The sequence below is a fragment of the Corapipo altera genome, unplaced genomic scaffold, assembly GCF_003945725.1.
Source record: "Corapipo altera isolate COAL_440 unplaced genomic scaffold, ASM394572v1 23b, whole genome shotgun sequence".
NCBI classification, from domain to species: domain Eukaryota; kingdom Metazoa; phylum Chordata; class Aves; order Passeriformes; family Pipridae; genus Corapipo; species Corapipo altera.
Window position 1 is genome coordinate 13,353,095 of NW_020884885.1, and position 22,921 is coordinate 13,376,015.

Here is a 22,921-nt window from a genome sequence, read left to right on the forward strand (position 1 = left end):
CATAAAAATGTATAAATGTGAATTTGTGAAAAAGTTTGCTCACGTGAGAAATTGTAGAGAGTTCTAGTACATCAGTTTATGTTATTTTGTGGTGTAATACTTGCAAGCACTTTCTACCTCTTCATGACAATGTCACAGTTTGAAAAATATTGTAGTCATAGACAGCCTTCAATTTTTAAAAGCAGTTTGACAAAATGTTTTGTTGCTAATACTAGCTTCTCTGAGATATAGATACTGATATTTTGATTACAGCATTTTTTGTGTATTACAGAAAAGTTTAACACTTGCAATGGTCAGAAGGATTATATTTCTTTGTATGCTTACTACTGTCATTTCTACAATTTCTAACAGTGCAGACACTGAGCACTCTTCTAAAAATTGTCAATGGCAAAAGTAGAAGCAATGCCAATAGCCAAAACTTGCATCTGTTGCTCAAAATTGCATAGTTATTAGAAATTTTAAGTAGGTGGATCTTAAAGGTCTACCTCACCTTATTTTAAATCATAGGAAGTCTTCTTTCTGGCATAATATTGTGTGCAGTTTTGGGCACCACAATATAAGAAACATACTAAGCTATTAGAGAGTGTCCAAAGGAGGGCAACAAAGATGATGAAGGGCCTTGAGGGGAAGCTGTATGAGGAGCAGCAGAGGTCACTCGGTCTTTTCAGCCTGGAGAAGAGGAGACTGAGGGGAGACCTCGTTTCAGTCTACAACTTCCTTGTGAGGGGAAGAAGAAGGGCAGACACTGATCTCTTCTCTGTAGTGACCAGTGACAGGACTCGAGGGAATGATCTGAAATTGTCACAAGGGAGATTTAGATTGGATATCAGGAAAAGGTTCTTCACCCTGATGGTTGTTGGGCACTGGAACAGGCTCCCCAGGTATAGTAGTAGCAGCACAAAGCCTGACAGAGTTCAAAGAGTGTTTGGATGATACTCTTGGGTACATGTTGTGACTCAGGGATGCTCTTGTGATGGTTGGACTTGATGATCCTTCTGTCACCCTTCGAACTCAGTATATTCTGTGATTCTGTGAGTCTATGAATCATATTCCTTTGTACATATCTAAAGATTTCCAGCTTTCCTTTGTAAAAACACTAGTTCTGTGACAGCTTTTTGCAGAAGTGTTATTTTTTTGGATGCATGCCATTTTCTCTGAACATGAGTTCCCACTGTCTTTTACACTTGCAAGAAAAAGTATTGCTGAATCCAAGTCCTGTTTCAAGGTCAACTTTACATTCAGAAAGATTGGAAGTAGTATTACTCATTTTGTGAGTCAGAATTGCATGCAAGATAATACAGGCTCTGCCTCTGTAAAACTGAGTATCTAGCTTTCCTCAGAGTTCTACATTTAGCTTGAAGCTGGACGATTCATGTGCACTAGAAACCATTGCTACTTGTCATCCATTCTTTCTGTCCTGTTGTCATCCACCGTATAAAGTATGCAATCAAATTGAGCACACTGTTTGAACCATCATTGAATACTACAGATTGAGGAGACCACAATCTATTCATTCCTTGTACATTTGGTGTCACTACTCGTCTGTTAATTAGATCTACTTAAATGGCTATTCCGTTGTGTTTTGTTGATTCCAACTGTCCCATAGGAAATGGTTCCTGTTAGCATATTTAAGTATGCGTTAATAACATAGTTTTTAACATGGTCAAATTTGTTGTTTCCCTAGATTAGGAATGTATTTCTGACTTTCGTCCCTACATACTGTGCTTTGGTTCATATTATAGAACTCTCTTGGAGTATTCAGCTGGAATTTTGCTAAAGAACACACAATAATAGGCAATATTAGATATTCAAGAAAACCATTGCAAATGCTTAAAACAACTGTTGGTTCTTTAGCATCAACTATTTTGTTCTACAGAGCTTATACCACACTACTTGCTAATGTAGAAATTTACACTTGAAATGACAATGACTTTTCAAACTAGTTTTTAAGAGACTCATATTTTTTAAAGATGTACAGTCTTCTTGTGTATGTTTGATTTACTTGGAGTCTCCTTGAGTGATCCTTTTTTTGACACAAGACAATTCAAAAGTTTTGTTATTTTTCATTTTAAGCAATCTCAATAATTTCTAGTGATACTGATCCACTAATATTTCATCCCCAGTCAACTTCAGCCACAAGAATGTAATTTTTAGATCTAGACAATTTTCTGAAATGTTTGAAGGTGATATTAGATAAGTATTTGGATCTTCTGCAGCTTCCTAAGTTATTCTCTTCTGTGTTTATTTGTAGATTGTGATCTGGCCTTTTAAATCACTTCTTAGCTCCATGAATTTGACATTTATGCTTCAGTCGTGCAACAAAAAAAATTGTATGTACTCTAATATTTAGGCACTCATGCATCCCCTCCCCCCCAAATAAATCCCTGAAACTATTATTTGGAATCCTATAAATAAAATCAGTAATAGAAATTGTGCAAATTAGATAATTGCTGTAGCACTCAGATTTTGTTTTACTGACCGTTTGCCATTTCATTACCAATATGGTAGAACCTGAAAGTATATGGCTATAACTATTTAATATAAACTTCAATATAAAAAATAAAAGTCTTTTCACAATTATCAACTATGAACTCAACAGTGTTTAATATTATTATTACATACACTGCTGCATGCATATTAAGTGTAATATTTCTTTTCAATGGACTGCGAAATTGCATTCATCTACCTCATAATTACAGAACCTTCATGTGTATGCATCTTCTGCTAAGAATTCATCATACCTTCACTATTTTGCTTAATACACAAGGCTAGGAATTTATTGCAATTTTTATCTGGAGCACCAGGTTTCTAGCTTTAACTCTGGATGTTTCATATTCAAAGATAGTCTGGAATAGCAGCTGTTAAACATTAAGAAAAGGGTTAATCCAGTATACCAGCAGTTACAGATTCCTTATACTTGGAACAAAAGTCTTTTTTATCAATATGTACAAAAAGCCCACAAAGTTTCCTCTGGAATCAGAGGTGACTGTAACAAATCTACAATTCTAGTCTACTGTTGTCATTTTCTGAAACAATCTTGTCAAAACACAGTGATGGTTTTTTTCTATGCTTATGAGAACATTTGCTAATGAAGTGGCCTTTGTATAATGCATCAATTTCTGTGCTTGGTATTGCATATCTGACATTCTAAGAATTACCAGCAAGTATATGGCTATTATGAAGTACAATAAGTTAGACATAAGCAGTAGCTCCTATTATTTCCAATCCAATGGACTGAAATAAAATACTAAATCAGTGTCTGAAAAAGGATATAGAAGAGGACACCAATTCAAAACTAAACTTATTTAATTAGTGCATTTCGCTAATCAAACATTGTCGGCCATAGCAATTCCACTTAATAAGAGACTGAAATGGATTATCTACCATGACAGAACTTGATGTGAGGGACTAGATATTTGCAAAATATTGAATGATAAGTATAAGAAAAAGAAAAGGAAAATAATGAGGGGATCCACAACTGCTTTATAATTATCAAATATTTTCAAGAATGGCAAACAGCAATATTATTACCCACTACTTTATAATCACTCTCTCATATGACTCTTAATTTCAAGAGCACAAAGTGTCAAGAAAAGTAGTCTTATACCTGTTCACACATATGAAATTATTTTAATATTATTCATTTGTTGGCAGAGGAAAATTTGCAATTCTTTTAACTTTTACAAAGTATCTTACAAAATCAAATTAAAATTTTAAAATTAAAATCAAAAAAAAAAAAGAAAAGGCAACTTCTTTGGTAAGAAGTAAATATTGAACATCATTTTAGTGTAACCTTCAAATCTCAGTTGAATTGCACATAGTAAGAAAATATAGTTGTGGCTATGTTTCCAAATCAAGAATGATATTCTCTGTTTAGGGAATTTTGTCTACTGTCAGTTGGGGGTTTAACTGAACATGGTCAACAGAAACTCACAAAGAGAAAACTTACCACCTTTATTTTAGTTATAGCTCTATTTCAAAATTTTGACCCCCAATGTATAAGTGTTTTGACTGAAACAGTCATAAATTTACTCTGAATGTTTTGTCCTCTAGATTACTTTTATGCTCTTACAGACTTGAATAACCTCATCTAGAAAGTTTCAGGAAAATTTTGTAATGTATGTGCTTGCTTGCCATTATGTTACACAATTACTAGCAGGGTTAAAAATAGATCACAGAGTCTTAGAATCACTAAGGTTGAAAAAGATCCGTAAAATCATAGAGTCTCGTTATTACCCTAGCACTACCAAGTCTACCACTAAACCATGTCCATAGATATCGCATCTGCACAGCTTTTAAATACCTCCAGGGATGATGACTCAACCACTTCCCTGGACAGTCTGTTCCAATGCTTGACCACCCTTTCAGTGACGAAATTATTCCTAATATCCAATCTATACTTCCTCCAGAGCAACTTGAGGACATTTCTTTTCCTATCGTCATGGAGGTAGACAAAAATCAACTTCATGCAGGTCATACATTCAGACAAACTAATTTGCAACCAAAATCAATGGCCAAAACTAGTAAAAAATGGGTGTAACCATGATGACACTCCAGTGACATTTAATAGGTTACAGGTTTGGTTTATCAGTCAGGGACACTGGTGCTACACAGACAAGAACAATGATGCAAAATGTGCATGCACGCACATACACAAGGAAGGCCTCTCCCTCATGGGTACCATGACTGGTATCCTGAAGGTTGGTTTGCTTCATTCATTCAAAGTGTTAAAGGATCACTCAAGGGTATCCAGTGGAAAAATAGTCACTCACTATATAGTTGAATACTATATTATTATATAGTTGAAACTATTATAATATAATTGAAACTATTATATAGTTGTATTATATAGTCATAGTAGAATAGTATAGACTATTCATCTTCTTTACCCTAGTCAAAACTAACACAACTGTTTAATTTTTTTCTTTATACAAAGAAATGTAATGTTTAAAATCAGGAGTCACAAAAAAGCCTAGTATTCTCCAGTATTCAACATAAAATTAATAAAGTCATAAAATACTGTTATTATAGAAGTGCAGTGAACTCCTCCTCCCCCAGCTTTCATTTAATAATATATACAAACATGAAAGACAAATATATTAAAATCCTACACTGCAATTTTATAGGACGCTTTCCATTGTCTGATGATACAAATGGAGCTAAAATATTCATTATTATTATAATTTCTGTACCAAATCATTTTAATCTGTATGTTCTCACAAATTACTGGTGAGGAAAGTAGATACTGTCACTTCAATTTTACAGATAGGCTTAGAGAGAAATATATTTGCCCATGTCTTTGAAGGGGACAGGATCTGAGGTCAATCCTCTCAAGTCTCAGGAACTAATTATTAGTTTGTCTTCTTTATAAATTGTAAAAGAAATCCTGCATTGGCATACCTAGGGAATGAACTCCTGTGTTTATTAACAATAGAGGTAAGTCTGCACTGAAAGAAAATTTATATTCACCCTTATTGAGAGGGACAGGTTAGTGAGGAACAGTGGAACAGCCTTTTTGTCTATTCAAGTCTTTGTATCTCAGCTGAGACTACCAAAAGAATGCTGGTTAATGCTGGTGGATTTTATGATAGATCCTTTGACAATCAGAAAGTGGAAAAGCATGGCCAGCTTATTTCGTATAACTTTTTGTTTCCTAAAAAGTACATCAAAGTGGCTTTCAGTAGTTTTGGACAATCAGAAATTTGAAAGGTGTAAGTATGGATTTATCAGTGGGGGACAGGATGTAACACTGGAAATGGAAATATTAAATAATATAATAATTATTAATTTAATAATAACACAAATATTAAATATTTAAATATCTGATTGCTTTAGAGTTGTTCTCTTTGGAGAAGAGTAAACTCGAAAGATGGCCCTCAGTTCATCTCCCATTTCAATTTTACAATTAGAAAGTTACATGTCTTTTTATTCCTGGGTAGATACCAAGCTTCTAAAACAAGATGAGATTTTTTCATCTTCTGCAGCTGAATAGCCATTGATCTGCCAGAGTAATTGACTCCTGATCTAGACCTGTGTGTATGTAATCAGATAGTAGATAACTTTGTAGTATCATTTAAAAAAAAAAAAAAAAGAAGCTTAAGTTACTTAAAACTTAAATGATAGTAAAGCTTGGTATTAGAACAATCCACTTCATTTTTCCAGAAATGTACATCTTAGAATGTGAGAAAGCTCTGGGGATAGCTAAGTCACAAGAATCATCGCTATATCTGTCCCATTTCTAACTCTATAAACTCTTTACCTAAAGATCTGCTAGGTCTTATGCAAGTAGCTCCTGGGACCCATAAAGAAAATCTTTTTAGAGGAATGGTTAAATTGGTTGTTAAATATTAAATGTCTACCTGTAGCATGGACTCAAGTGCCTAAGGGTTTTGAAAGAATTAAAACTGGTTCTTTCTGAATACTTATGTTACTTACCAGGATTTTAGACAGTTTTTCATCTACCCTGCTGATGGCCTTAGGGTGTGACAAAGTCAGTTAGTGTTCAGATGCAAAGAAATTCCATCAATTATTTGTGAAAATCACTTAATAAGTTCCTACAGTAGCTGGCAGATATTTGATATTTTGAAACTACTAAGTAAACCATAACACATTTAATCACAACTACATAACACAACTCTTTTTCATTACGAGACCACATTTAATCTTACTTTCTATCACACATATTTAGGAATTCCATGGACTACTTAGGGTGGATAACACTAAAATAATTAACAATACATGGAACTGTTCCTGCTGAGTGAAATCACATTTTGTGCTTCAGAAATAAAACATTAAAGCTAAATAAGAAATGTCTGGCACTGCAACACAGAGGGCTTCTCTACAAAGTGAGTGTGTTTCAATGACACTTCCATAGGATTCTGGCACAGAGAGCAGTCTTTCTGTCTCCTGGGTTACTTTTGGCCAAACTTAGCACAGCAACACAATAAGTGTGTGCTGTGCAGCCCGTATGTAGGTTCACTACAGGTGAGAGTGCAGCTTTGTCCTTCTACCTTCCCCTACTGTCTAATATAATAAAGATTAAAGAAAATACTTGGGGATTGTAAACAATAATATTCACTCACAGGGAGAAAGTCTCTGAAGAAATGTCAGAAATGGTAATGGTAGTAATTTATGCATGGAATATGATAGTTGTCTTGAATATTTTGTGGAAAAAATAGAACTGCAAGTTTCTGTCTAAAGTGTCTTTATTAATACAAGTTCAGAATTAATGTGGCAAAGCTAAGCTATTTCATAAGTAAACTATAAAAGTTGTCAGAGGTATAAAGAAATTTAATTAAATGTGAAATTATAGACAGGGTAGGAGTAGAGGATGCTGAGTTGATAGATACACCACATTTTAGGATGCATACTTGAATAAGGATATTTTTCATGCAACATAAGTGTAATAGGCAGGAAAATAGAATTAAAATATAAAGGAAATGTTCTAACTGGAGGGTCAGTTTATATAAAAACGTTTTGGTGAATTTAGTACTAGGTACATTTTAGATAATTTGGTAAATAAAAAAAAATGTGGAATAACAAAGTCTGAAAGGAAGTGTTTTGCATTAGCTAGATTGCCTTTTTCATCTTTTGAGTATTTAGCTCTATTTCTTACTTGAACTGGCTAGTTTGGACAAACTGTGATTATCTCTATTTCTGCTCATCTGATTTTAGCTTTGACCATCTCTAAGCTGTGTCAGCGGAAGCAACACTGTCAAAGATATACTCTGCCTTTGGAGTTGTATTTTTAGATTGCAAATGATCAAATAAGAGCTAAGCTTTTCTACAGCTTTTTGACATAGCAGTTGGGTCTGTTTCTTTTAAACTGCTTTTAAAATGATCACTGTAGATGGAATCACAAAATCACAGAATATGCTGAGTTGGAAGGGACCACAAGGATCATTGAGTCCAAGATAATGCAAGATCTGAGTATGTGGATTAGCCACACAAAGCAAACCATTATTCAATTGCTGGGGCATTCATCTGTCACTGGTTAGATGCAAACACTCCCATGGTGTCTTCTCAGCAAGCAACCTTCTACTTACGGTCAGGAGGCATGACAAGTTTAAAGTGTATTTCCCAGAAAATGTGTGATGGATTGGAAGACTATTACACTCCGAGTACTGCCTAGAAACATACATTTTACTAGAAGCAAATATCAATGTAGCAATTATCTGCTGTCACTATTTGCTACAGTCTTGTCAGTGCTCACACATTAAGCAAAATCAAAATAAATAATTAAAATTGTGGTATCAAGGTTTTTCCTCAAAGTTTCCTATGAAAAATAGTATCAAGGCAGAATGAACATTTTTGCATTATGAAAATTTTGTCTTGGCTTGTATGGAGCAGATGTTCCTTATATGGAACATTCAGGTTCTAATGCATATAATTTTGTGTACCTAGAACCCTGGAGGAATATTTGAAGTAATGGCACTTGTAAGGAGAGGTAGAATATTTTATATGTGAAAGTTTCTCAAATAAGCACTGCGTGCATACTTGATACTGTTTGGTTGCATAAAAGGAAACTTGATTAACCGCTGTAGAGATCTCAGAGGACTTGTCACAGAGATGGTACTTCTAGCATATTACCTAACTGGTCTAAATTCATCAGTGGAACTAGTTCTAGTTGCATGCAAAACTCTGATAATCATCCTGTGTGATACAGCTTGTTCTTCTTACATTATATTCCACTTATTATTTATGTTTAGGATGATTTGGGGGAGGGCTGCTTTTCCAGAATGTTGTTAGACTCTGGCAACCCAACAGGTGAGCAGACAGAAAATCAGGCAGTTTGTTGTTCCCAGCCTTTCTGCATTTATTCAGTAATTCATCAAAACCAATCTATTTTTGCAAAATGCTTCCATTTGGCAGATAAGTATTTTGTGACAAAAGTTCAGTTTAATCAGAAAAATCCTACTTAGTGCTATTCATTATATGGTAGGAGAGAGACAAAACAGATGCATTTCAGCCTACTAATCACAGAGCATGACTGGATGAGTTTCAATCATGTCTCTATCCTTTTTCTCTTAATTGCTGTTACTAATACTAAGATGGTAGCTATGAAACCTGCAAACTGCATTGCAACTTTTTATATTGACAGCTGTTGTTTTCAAAATTAGCACTATGTACTTAACATCTTATATGTGGAACACCATCTTCTGAGCAAATGTTGCTCAAGTGTTCTTTGCAGACATCATTGGTAGGTCACTTAAACTTCAGAGGATTCCTCATTATGGTTACGGTGATTGATAGCATCTGAAATATGCACAAAAAATAATACATTTGTAAATAAAATTAAGGCTCAGGTCAAGACAGTATTTATGATCTTATGATTTGAAATGACCTTAAGTATAGGATTGCAGAGGCATAAATGTATATAAATCTTTTTTTGAATTAATGACTAAATACTTAAAGTACAATCAGCAAATGAAACATCTAAATTGTGCACTGAATCTAATAAATAGGACAGCTGTGACCAAATATGTAGCTTACCAGTTTCTGGCTGGTATGGAGTTAATTTTCTTCCTAGCACCTGGTATGGTTCTGTGTTTTGAATTTAGTATGAGACTAATGTTGATAACACACTGATGTTTTAGGTGTTGCTAGGTAGCACTTACCCTAAATCAAGGACTTTTCCAGTTCCCACATTCTGCCAGTGAGAAGGTGCACAAGAAGCTGATAGGGAGTATGGCCAGGAGAGCTGACTCAAATTAACCAAGAGGATATTCCATAATATAGACCATCATGCTCATTATACAAGCTGGAGGAAGCTGGCTGGCAGATACTAGTTGCTTCTGGCTAGGCATTAGTCACCAGGTGTTGAGCAATTGTGCTGTGCATCAATTCTTTTTCTTGGGTTTTATTCCTCTGCGTCATTTTCCTTTATTAATATTATTATCATCATCATTATTATCACCATCATCATCACCATGATCATCATCAATCAATCATCATCATCATTTACATTTTACTTTATTTCAATTATTGAATTCTTCTTACCTCAACCCATACTTTTTTTCCATTCTCCTCCCCATTGCACTGGAGAGAGGCAGAGTGAGCAGTTGGCTACGTGGTACTTATTTGCTAGCTGGGGTAAAACCATGAAACCTAATAAGAATAGCTGAAAAGAATAAACATCATTTCTTTATTATTTTTATTAAAATAGTAAATTTTTATTTTTTAATAAAATTGTTGGTATTCTCAGCAGTGACAATGCCTCGGATTTAACTATTCTTACTTTTTTTGTGGTTGTATGTCATTACTGGGCTTTTGTTTAGTTAGAAGGAGTTTTTGTGAGAAAATACCTGTCATCAAAAGGAAAACTGTTCAAGAAAACATATGTGAGCCCACCCAAACCCTTCTCTTTTTTTCTTTTTTTTTTTTTTCCTTAGGAAGAGATATATTCTGGAATATCCGATAACTGCATGGTTAGAACATTTGAGGGAAACAAGAAACTGAATTTCAGCTTACTGCTTTGCCCTTGAATCATCACCGTTCTCTGCAAATGATCCAGTCACTTTGAAGCATAGCAATGTTTTGCTTTTGCTCAAGTATACAGTAAAATATAGTTAATGTGGTGGTATTATCATTTTAAAGCTTTGGTTACAAAGGAAATGCATGAGAAAATAGTACCTTTTTGGGATATACACTTGTCCAGCTGGTGTAGAAACATTTGATATAGCCTGAAGGCAGCTTTCCACAGTCACAGCTCTGAATAACTTTCAAGCAGCACTGCAGAAGAAACAAAAAATCAAGATTCCCTAATGTTGTTCCCAATATTCAAAGAAACTAACAAAAAAGTAGTATGTAAAGAAATATCTCTGTGAAACTCGATAAATTGGTACAACTCAAGATGTCTGACTAACACTTTTTTTTTCCTTCAATCTAAAGCCTGCCTTTTGATTTTATGCACTTAGTCTCTGTTGATTTGTTGTTGTTTTCAATAAAAAGTTGAATTCGTGACAACACTTTTTTTCCTTTTCCTTGACTTATGAGTGGGTGAAACATGAAGAAACAGAAAGACAAATGGAAAGGGGGAGAGAAATACAAGTTTGACTCTATTAAGCCTTAATTTCTTTCTTTGTTTAAATCTGGAACCTAAATTTATTCCAGCTCTTGGCTGAAGCATAAAGAATGCAAAGCAGAAGAAGTTTTTAACCAAACAGCCCTCATCCTTTCTACTGAATGGTATGGACTTCCATCTACAATTTCTACTTTATGGCAAAGCAAACAAAGGTTCCACTAGAAGGAAATAAAGGGTATTTTCATTTAGCCACCCTAATTTTTTTCTTGGAAGTTCACTTGTATTCATTTCCCTCTTCTAATGCAAGGGGATAGGGTTAGTTTCCTAGTATGCCTATAATCATCATAGAATATCCTCAGGTGTACGAGACCCACAAGTATCTTCCACTTCAACTCCTGACCCTGCACAGGACAGCCCCATGTCCTGAGAGCATTGTGCAAACATTTCTTGAACTCTATCAGGCCTGGTGCTGTGACTCCTTCCCTGGAGGGCTGTTCCAGTCCCCAGCCACCCTCTGGGTGAAGAATCTTTTCCTAATATCCAGCCTAAATCTCTCTGAGACATCTTCATGCCATTCCCTCAGGTCCTGTCACTGGTCACCACAGGGAAGAGATCAGTGTCTGTCCACATCGCCTCAGGAGGAACTTGTAACTGCAATGAGGTCTCCCCTCAGTCTCCTCCACCCTGAACAGACCTTATCTGCTCTTCATATGACTTTCCCTCAAGGCCCTTAATGGACAGGTACGTTGGTATGAATAGAAGAGGATTCAGCTCTATATAATAAACATATTGTTTAGACATTAAATTGACTATTTACTATTTTTCTTGAGTTCCTTTTTTGAAACTTACGTAAATTTTGTCTATTTTGTTCAGTAAGAGTAACTTACATACTTAAAATACTTAGAGAGAAAACAGATGGTACAGTGACCCTGAGATTAGCTCAACTGGTTAGAGCACGGTGCTAATAATACCAAGGTCATGAGTTTAATGCCTATATAGGCCATTCACTCAACAGTTGGACTTGATGATCCTTGTGGGTCCCTTCCAACTCAGAATATTCTGTGAATTATAAAGCTCTTATAATTATGCTAAAAATGTGGTTCTCTGGCTGATCTGGGAATCCAAAAGGAAAAACTAATTTATTTTATATCCATGAATGGGAAAGTTCATTAAACTTCAGGCTTGGGAAACAATTTAGTATTGATTGTGGTTAAGACTAGAGGGCTAAGAACTGGAAGGCTTGGCTACCATATTAAATTCTTGTGCAAATTTGCTCTGTGACCCTGGAAAAATTAATTAATTTACATTCTATAGCTCAAATCTAGTCAATTTTTTAAAGTCAGTCACTTAAATCAAAAGGAAAATAATTTAGTTTCCTGATCATTTGAGTTTAACTACATCTAGCTAATGTGGATGAGAATTGCTACTGCTGACTTTTCTCTCTTAAAATAAACTCTGTTTTTCACCAGCTTATATATAGACAGAGATATCATTATAAGGCCTCAGACTTCAAACCACAGAAGTCTGCCATTGTTAGTTAATGACTTTTTATTTGAGATTTAATACCCCAAGTTTTTTTAAATCTTGATATTAATCAAGGCAGAGTGTTAATAAAGGCTTTCTAATATTTTCAGAAGTAACTACATCTGGTTTAATTAAATTTTACTGAAACTAGATGCAACCTTTCTAAAATTTTGCAACCATTTTGGGGGTTGGAAGGAGATGATCTTTAAAGTCCCTTCCAACTCAAGCTATTCTATGATTTTATGATTCTCGCTGTCACAAAAGATTTCTTTAGCAGGTTTTGACCTAATTGGGGCTTTAGGTTTGGGTTCGGGTTGGGGTTTTTTATTTTTTGTTTCTCTGTTTTTAACTTCTGGGTACTGTAAAACAACTCTCTCATTCTAGTGAATTCATTTTTATTAAATGATGAGTGTGTTTCTGGGAGATTCCTTTACATGAGGAGAAGTGATGTATTCATGCATTTTATTAATATATCTAGGACTACTATAAGCCCTAGTTTATAGCATTCTGTAAGGTTCTGCAGTATATAGATAGTAAAAACTTTTGAGAAAGCTTTTTTTTTCTCTGTTGTTTATCCTTTTCACTATTTCATCCAATTTTGTGGTAGGTATCATCTCTACAAATCAAACTGGGCCTTCACTCTGGGTTTGGTTTTTTTTTAAATCTCCTCTAACAGTAAACATGTAAAATCTACTGTACTGTAACACAGAAAACTTGTTTTATTGAAGTACTTTATTTTAAAATGTCAGAACAAAGAATGAGAACCAGACCTTATACAGTGATGGAAACTTAACATTTGTCTCACAGTAACAGCCAACATCTTCATTATTTACAATACACAGGAAATAGAAGTAACCTCAGTTACACAGAAAATTCTGTTTTGTTTCTTAAGAAAAATATTGGCTAAAATACTCCAAATAAAACCTGAAATAGCTAATTCATGAAACACACATCCAGGCATACTGTTGTGATTGTTGAATAGGATTTGGTTATTGTCCACTACTGACAATTCTTCACACATAAATATACAGAAAGCATAGAGAGATTTTGCAATATATAGCAAAAAATATCTTCTGTTTTTAAGGAACTGATAGATGAATCATAAAAACATCCATACATGATTTCTTTCATTCTTAGTCATAGTCTTCTGGAAAACAAGCTGATATTTATAGGATAAGGATTTCAGGGAATGCAGGGTGTTGAAAGAGCAAAGCTGTGTGTTCCATTTTTTGGCATGCTTTTAAGTATGGAAGCATGAAAACTGGTACCTCAGCTATTTATTGGTCAATAAAAATAAATTAAGAAATGTTTAAACAGATTACCTAGTCCCACTGAAGCTAAAAACTTTTCCATTGGTTTTAATGCAGCTGAGACTTCATCTGAAATTCTCAGCATTCAAATCTTAAGATATTTCCATGTTAACTCAGTCTTCAAAAGAAAACTATGTCATTGATTCTTTTCTTGTACCTACCAGTCTCACAGAATCACAGAATATACCAAGTTGGAAGGGACCCACAAGGATCCTCAAGTCCAACTCCTGGCCCTGTACAAGACCACTCCCAACACTCACACCATGTGCCTGAGAGTATCATCGAAACACTTCTTGATCTCAGACAGCCTTGGTGATGTGACTCTTTCCCTGGGAAGCCTGTTCCAGCACCCAGCCACCAGTAACACTATTACTAACCCATCAATGTAAAAACCCTTCAACCATCATAATGCATTTAAACCTGTGCACCGTGGAGTACCTTCAGAAATGATATTGAGATAGCATGTATATGATATCCATAAGCACTAGATAGCCTCTGAGACAGCTCCAAGGCATAAACAAACCATAAAGATTGAAGAAATTCCAATTCACATCAAACCTTTCCAGACAAGGAGTTTCTTGTATGAATTTGGAGGAATAAGATTCAATGAATTTGGAGTTGAGCAGTGGCAAACTCAGGTTATAGTTGTGGTTTGTCTTCAATAAAGCCTAGTTTGGCTCTAAATAGTTACGTGGAATTGAATTTTGGGAGCTTCAGGTAACCAGAAAAATGCTACTCCAGGCTATGTTTTATTAATTTGCTTTTTTGTGATTATAAAACAAACATATAATTTGTTTCAAAAATCTTAGTTGGTTCTTGTAATTCTCCAGACTATATGATCAGTTCAATACTGTATGTAATATTCAGTAGCACGCATGAGGTGGCTGTTAAACCATCCTCTGTAAGGTTTTTTCTACATTTTGCTGCATATCTCACTTTAAGAGTTTGTTGCATAGCTGCTTTGATTCATTTTAAAACTGAGGTATTGTTTCACATTGTGTTTGATTACAGCTCAATCAATACTAGTTAATTTCCCATTGTCTTTATCTGAAATAGTATATTTCAGGTATGTGTCCACCATAACATTCAGCTATAACATTTTAATGTATTTCTTTTAACTTTGGATTCACTAGTTTTGCTCTTTGCAGGATTGTCTATATGCCTTGGGTCTGTGCCAATTTCATCAGCTCTGATTGGAAATGGCTTAGCTTGGGATGACAGGTTGCTTTCTTTCAACATTCCCTTTCTGTGTTTGTCCATTAATTTCATGTTTCACATTAAAGTTTCACATTGTTATTTCACATTTTGTGAATTCGCATTCACAATATACAGTCATAATATGAGCGCTTATTAGTATGGGTTAATTTATATCTTTTGAAAGTGACCACTGTTTGCCACCTATATCATTGAAACTCTCCATTTTATAGAATTGTATTATAGAAATTCCAGTTTAATTCCCCTCTTGTAGACTCATGTACCATCACTTCACATTTAGTTACATCTATGATCCAAGTCAATCAAATTGAGTGATATTCAGCTATATCTTTAAAGGTAATAGTTCCATATTAATTTTCTATACCAGTATATTTACCCAAGTTTTAAACAAATTAAATGTCATTTTTAGAGTTTAAATCCAGTAGTATAATTTCACATGGTTTCAGAGCTGACAAGCTGTTATTATAGATTCAGTTTCTATCTTTCATTGAAAAGATGTAAGATCAGTAGCTGTTTCTCTCTTCAGTTTATTGTTTGAAGCTGTAGATAGTTCGACAAATACTTTTAAGTTATTTTATCCTAGGGAGCTTTATATGAAGCATGATGAGTTTTATTCTTCAAAATGCTCATTGCAACATTGAAAGTTGCTTACAGCTCATGTTTAAACTCTGCTTGCTCTGTGGACCAGATCCACTCCAAGTTAAAGGATTGTATTTCTATAGGTTTACAGTACACAGTCCAAAATAAATATCTATTCCATAATATTGTATGAGATGATATTGTTAAGGTTCCTTTAATATTTTTAAATAAAAAAATAATTTAGTCTTTTCTATCATGTTTTGCATTGTGCCACAGGACAGAGATTAATTCTTGCTTGAAGTGCAAGTGCTTGGATATTACTGTTATAACTGCATTGGGATTTTTGGGGTTTTGCTGAAATGAAACTCCCAACAACATTATTTTGTGAAACTATAATTTTTACAATTTTAAACTGAATTATTTTATTTTAGAATTTTGTACTACTGATTTCAGCAGCATAGTATTATTAATTCCAATTAAGATAATTTTCACTAATGAAATATGAAATACATGTCAGTCAGATTGCGGTTAGCAGCTTCACTTTCTGTATTTTGTTCCAAATGTCAGTCTGCTTGTTATGTTTTACTCTTTTTTACATTATTTCTATTTTATTAAAATGCAACCAATTCTTTAGCTAAGATAAATTCATTCAGAGTCAAAGGTAGTATCAAAATTCAAAATTCAGATTGCAAAATAATGAGTTTTTATGTTGCTACATAAAATGACCAGCTCAGGTGGTCATTGATTAATATGGGAGAAGGTAGAACAAAACCCAGAAACTTCATCCCTCATATCAAGACTTCCACACCTTAGTAAATCGCTTTCCTTGTATATACATACTTGAATCAATTTAAATTTTTTAGAAAAAATTGCTGGGAAAAAAGGTATAAAGACAACACTACATATTAAACTAGCCCATATGACACACAAAAGTATGATTCAGTAAAGTGTTTATATGACTGGAGCTGCTAGAACTGCTGTATTGCTGCTTGGTTGTTTCAAATTTTTTTGGCCACCCTTTTCTGAGGCAGCTGTATAAGCAAGAACTTAGAAGGAAATAATTTCATTATCAAAGACACTTGAGCTTATGCTTCGTAAAACTTCTCCATTTTACCTGTCTTCTGAATTTATGAGATACCAAATGTGGTTAGTAAAGTAATTTGAAGTAATGCCATAGCTTAAATGCAAAGGTAGTATTTAAACTTGAAATAATTTCAGAGGCAGTAGATCAATGTGGCATCCTATAATGAGCTAAAAGGTTATGAAGCATATGTGAATCACTAATGTCAATTTTTTATTTACATTGAAATGTTTGTATTTGGATACTTCAGAGCAGCGATCTACCTCTAGCTGATATTTAACAACTCCTTTTTAGCCCCATCTAGCCCTCTCATAGGTTCTTCTAAGGCATATGCCTCCAAAGATATTTCTACAATGCTCAGATATTATGTAAATTCATTACATAGGTAGAAGGATGCTTAACAACAGAATTATATTTATTTCGTTGCTCAGTAGAATACTTCTGTCTTCACTATTATACAAGGAGACTAGTACTGTATAATCCTACCTGGGCAACATGAAGAAAATCAATGGGCCAGAGCCACTTCCTGAGGTACTAAAGAAGTGATGTGTTTTATGAGAAAGGGAAGAGCATTCTTCATGTCCTTCAAGGGCAACCAATCCTCATTAGCCCAGTCTGCAACCTGATAAAAATTTGAATATGTTGAATTAGTCATAATTTTTTTCCAGCAGACTTTCTTTCATTTTAGATTTCGTACCTCATAAATTTTACAGTAAGCCTGAACAAATTCCCACAATTAATATAGCAGTCAGTAATTGTGCTTAATAATGGTTTCAGAATTATAGTTATGAACCTGAATTTCTTCAACTTTTTTTGCTGTAAAGAAATAGCTGTCCTTGCTAAAACTATATCTGATTCCTACCTGAAATTAATGAATATAGGTTTGGTTGAGGTTCTACACGAGACCACAAATAAAAACGGAATTAATTAAACATCTGTAGAAGTTGGCATTTGAGACAGCATCTAACCTTATGCATCAAGAAGATTCTTACAGAAGTGTTGCTGCTATTACAAAATCTTCAAAGGTAAAATTCTACCTCACCCCACCTTGCTTTGTCTTAGTACCACTGTCATCTTTAGCAGTGCTTTAGACTAAAACCATATGAAATATCCTCACTAAATCTCAAATGTTATACCATGATCTGAGACATTAATATTTTTTTAAAAATCAGCATATATTCATAACAGTTCACAGGTACTGAAGGAAATAATACAGACACCAAATTTTGCTCCTGCTATTTAACTCACAGAACTGCCTTTCACAATGCCTTAATGCTGTTATTTTGCTATGTGCCATCAATTGACAGAAATGGCAAAGCATCTGCATAATTACAGCATTGACTTCCTTTATATAGTGACCTATGATGAGAAAAAAACCACTTTTTTCATTATTTTGGGAATACTTTGTTGACCTGTACCCTTAATCTTGGTTGGGGTTAAGGAGCAGTAGAACTTCTAAACTACCTATGCAGCTCAGATGAGTATTTCCTGAATATGTCTACCACAGCTGATATACAGTCATGCAAAATGCTCTCCAAGTCTTATATTAGGATGATTTTCAGAAGAACTTCGTAAAATAAAAAGCCTTGTGGTATTGAGCAGAGCATAAATACCACTTTAGCTGAAGGAGGTAACATAGTTTCTTTGCTAGAAAAAAAATTTGTTAAATATAAAAAATTTTCTGAACCTCTGGGTAGAAAATAAAAAAAAGATGTAATGAAAGTTGAAAGTCAGTTGCAGGAAGGAAGGGAATATGTTTCTATGATCTATCAGAAGACACTGAGATGTGATGTCACTTTTCAGGTTTAGTTCTCGTATTTGATATCCACTTGGACATTGAATCCAGCTCTTTGAGTGTCACCTTCCAACCAATTCCTTATTCACCAAGTGGTGCACCCATCAGATCCATGTCTCTCCAGTTTACAGACAAGGCTGTCCCTTTAGTGAATGAAAGTGCACACAGGAAAATAAAGCCTAGTGATGTATTGTGCACAAAGTCATTTTGCCGAATTACTCATAGAATTGATGATTCAGTTAGGAGAACATTTTTCTTTCTCAGGTGTGAAATTCCATGCAAATTGAAAGGAAGTCTTAAAAATAGTAGTGGGTGCAATTATATTTGTAATATGCCAGATAATCATGTAATTTTTCAATGACAAATTAATTAGTGTTATTTTTCATATGAACACTCTAATTGTTTTCCTCTGAGGATTTCTGAATGATACAAAGAACATATAATTAGGCCTCTAAACAACCATTTGAGGTAATCATTGTCTTTCTCTACTCACAGGATACTGAGGTACCAAGTCATGAAATTATATTTCTGCTAACAGACATTGAGGAAAAATAAAAGTATGGATTTTTTTTTAGTGTTAGAACACAGGATATTTTCACTTATAGTGTTTATATAAAAATAGGATAACTTTTAGGCTTCAAGCAAATTTCCTAATTTGAACAACCCTAAAAGAAATAAGTATAGAACACAGCTCTAATCTTAGCAGACGTCACTAAGCACTTTTTCTCATCTACAAAATGTATTAATCTAGTAATTAATCTGATGACCATTTTATTGTTTGCACACAAAGAGAGAGCCACTATTTACATGATCTAGTTCTTTTTCCTGCTGTCTTGACTTGTATCCAAATACTGACCTCCTTGAAAATATTTTACTAATTTTAATATGATGAAAATGAAATCAAAATTCATCAAATCAAATCAGTTTCTACTATAGAACTGATGGTCAAGTACATGACAGTTATATATCCTTTAGTCATAAAAAAGGTATATTTTATGCCAATTATAAGAAGTATGTAGTATTTGGTTAATATTACTAATGACATCCAATCTGTCAGTTTTCAATTACAATTTCTCACATATCTAGAAAGTTACCCGTTTATACATTATTCAGGTAATTATGCAGTGGTAGAAAAAAACCTGAAAACTTGGTCCACAATCAGTGTGTTGCAGGATGACTGATTATGACACCATATTTCCTAATTAGCAGGAAGATTCTGCTTGGCTAATGTCTCTGCCTGACACATTATTCCAACCTGATTTTTGTTAGTTTTTCATCAAGATCGGCAGTCCTTAAAGGACCTTCATTCTTCTGCTTCAGATCTCTCTTCTGCCATTCTTTCTATTTCACCTGAGTTTGACCTCTGAGACTTATGGTATATGTATCTTAAATATAAGTCTTGATGAAAGAATCCCTAGCTACACAAAAGAATTCTATTTTTATAATCCTTTTCCAGTTATTGGACTCAACTCTATGTCTTTGTAAGAAGAGACCTACGATAAAAACGCACACGCAATTCTCAGTTCTTCAATCCGAGTAAATGTAGCAACTTAACAAAGAAAGTTTATGAATAGATTCCTTTCAGTAAAACACCTAGAAAAGTGCGAAATTTTAGGTGTGTCATGAATTTGAAAAACTATGTAGGTTCTCCTCTGAGAATTCACATTATGTTCAATGCTCTGGTGTTTATTACCTTTACTCAAAGGCGTGTTTGTTAAAAAAACCCACCATAAATGGTAGGAAAGATGGGTACTTCAAAGTATCTTCAATGTTTAAGTACAGAGAGTTCTAAAAAAATAGAAATTATCTTCTCTCTATACTTTCCACAATGATTTAAAATGGCATTGAAAATGGCAGTTAAAAATACAAGTAGGACTTAAATTGCAGAAATTCATAGAATTTAGTATTTTTCCAGGAAACACCAATTACTAACTGGCTACAGAAACCCAGATGACAAAGAGTGATGTTTTAAGGATGTTTTATGTATATATATAACAATCTTTTCATCATAGTTTTTAATTGGCTATGTATTTTTTAATGGAAAATAAATCTAAATGTGTCTTCAGCTATTTTTAAGATTTCTGATTAACCACAGTTAATTTTCAGTTTAAATGTTCAAGAGAATTCAAATAGTCTATAGTACTATTAACCCATTCAACAGCTTAATTATTACAGTTTTATATCTAGCTCATTTGTTATTTTATTTCTTTGTCTCATTCTTGGGATATGGAAATATTTATTTTTTTAATTCTAAAAAAAATAAATATAGAAAAAATTATTGAAAGCACTGAAATATTACAGTCAAGAAGGATTTTGATTTTCAGACTGAATTAATTATATATTTTGGTTAACTTAAGGATTTAAAACGAAAACAGAAATATATGCATATGCAATTGAAACTCAGGTTTTGTTAACACAGAAATGTTTATAGGAAATTCAAATACTGAAGAGCATCAACATCTGGCAATAGGGAATATAAAAATTAATAAATTTTGATTTTTGCTTATAGTAATTTACAGTAGTGAAAGTTTAAGCCAAATGGGCTGGGATTTTATGTCTAAGCTTTTTTTTTCAAATAAAAATAAACACTGGGACAATTGAAACATGCCTTTCTTTCAGAAGCATTTGATGTGGTTGTAGAAACCACTTCCCTTACAACTCCGCCTTGTGAAATCACAAAGGGCCACACTCTCTATTTGCTTTAGCTTAAGATGAGGCGTATTAGGTGAATGAATTCAGATGAACCACTGACTATGTTCTCTCATCAGAAAGGACTGATGAGTACTTTTTCCACACCCAGAAGATGAGAGGTGAAATAAGTAAAACTTTGGCAATGGCTGATGTTACATATACTTTATCTCATTCAAAAAAAGACATAATGCACAAGTTCTGAAGGAAGCACTGAAAAAAGAAGGTACATGACAAACAGAAAAGCTTGCTAATGAATCACCTACTGTATGTTATTAAAATCAAACTAAGACCCTAAAAAGGACACCAAGAATAACAAAAATGCAATTAATTTAAGCTTTGTTCTCATTAAGCTCCCATAATTACACTTTCAAGATGATGTGGGGGTCAAGCCATTTGAAACATGATTTCTGTCACTGAAACTATTTTAAGGAAGGTCAGACTGAGCATCTTAAATGTTAACAAGATACATACACACTTGGTTGGAAATGAACAAAAAAGGACAAAATTCATAGCACAACTCCTTTCAAAAGGATTGCTGCAAAGATACTTCTTTTTTGCTTACAGTGTTGAATTTGGTTTTCATCCATTGCATTTACAACAAAGATTGGAAAGAAAAAATATAAGCAAGAGGAAAAATAGATTCAGAATTTAACTCAATGATGCTAATGCTCCCCCTGTAATACTGTATTTGAAACTCTACAAAGGAAACCCATTGAACTGTTTTGAATAAATTTTGCTGAATGAAAGATTAGATTCTGTTAATGGGCAGGAATTACTGAGAGGGCATTTCAGACTTGATCTGAAGCTGGGGAATGGATCAACATCAGAAGAGTCAATCCTATCTTTCCTGTAGTCTTTAGAATTTGTAGCTTTATGTGTTTGAAATGAAGATACAAGGAAAAGATGCCCTAGTGTTCTCCTAAACTTATAATTTCATGGCTCAATTCTAAATAAATAACAGAAAAATAAAAAAACCTAAAATATATAGCTTCTGTTTAATTTGCCATATTTTAAAAGATCTGTGTTCTCCTCCACAATTTTATTATTCTCTTAATACAAGAGTAAGATGGTAGAATAAAGAAATTTAAAGTAACAATTCCTATAAAAAGTATGTTTCCTGTAAAATCTTATTGGTGTTATAGGCTCAACTTCTTTCTGACATTACAGGTGAAATAACTCTGTGCACCAAAGTGAACCATGCAGGCAATCAGGGCTAACCACCACAGGGGGAACATTTTCTACAGAATTATTTTATCTCTGACTCCTCCAGTCCTGATTCTCAAGGGAACCTTTTTAAAATACTTCCAAAAATGAACTTGGGAAATGAAGCTTTTATAGATCTGGAAGCTAGAAATCTTGAATTCCATAGAATTAACATCAGTTTTTATATTCCAATACAATTCTCTCTCTGATTCATCTCTGTTATACAAGTTCGGGAACCTCTTTTCTCTCTTTTCCAAGTGAGTTAACAATGTAACACTTATCTCCTTGATAACACACTTCTCTTTTCTGGTGGTGTTCTTCAATCCTTCCTCTTTCATTATCTAAAATAGGCAGGTTAAGCTAAGAACAGTAGTGTATTGTTCTGTGTTCAGTCTGGATTTTTCTCATTCTTGTCAAACCTGAGTAAAGTACTGTGACCTTGGAAGCTTTTTTTTGATCCAACTGTATGGGTGTTGTATAAACAAACAAACCAAAACACA

At 33.9% G+C, this 22,921-nt stretch overlaps 1 long non-coding RNA gene across 1 annotated transcript in view; it reads right to left on the reverse strand.

Moving 5' to 3' along the window:
• Nucleotides 1–7,238: 7,238 nt before the first annotated feature.
• LOC113946682 overlaps nt 7,239–22,921 on the reverse strand; it is a 52,544-nt gene continuing 36,861 nt past the window's right edge. Inside the window, exon 3 of the long non-coding RNA XR_003527512.1 lies at nt 7,239–9,255. This is a non-coding gene — a long non-coding RNA (uncharacterized LOC113946682). The remainder of the gene's footprint in view (nt 9,256–22,921) is intronic.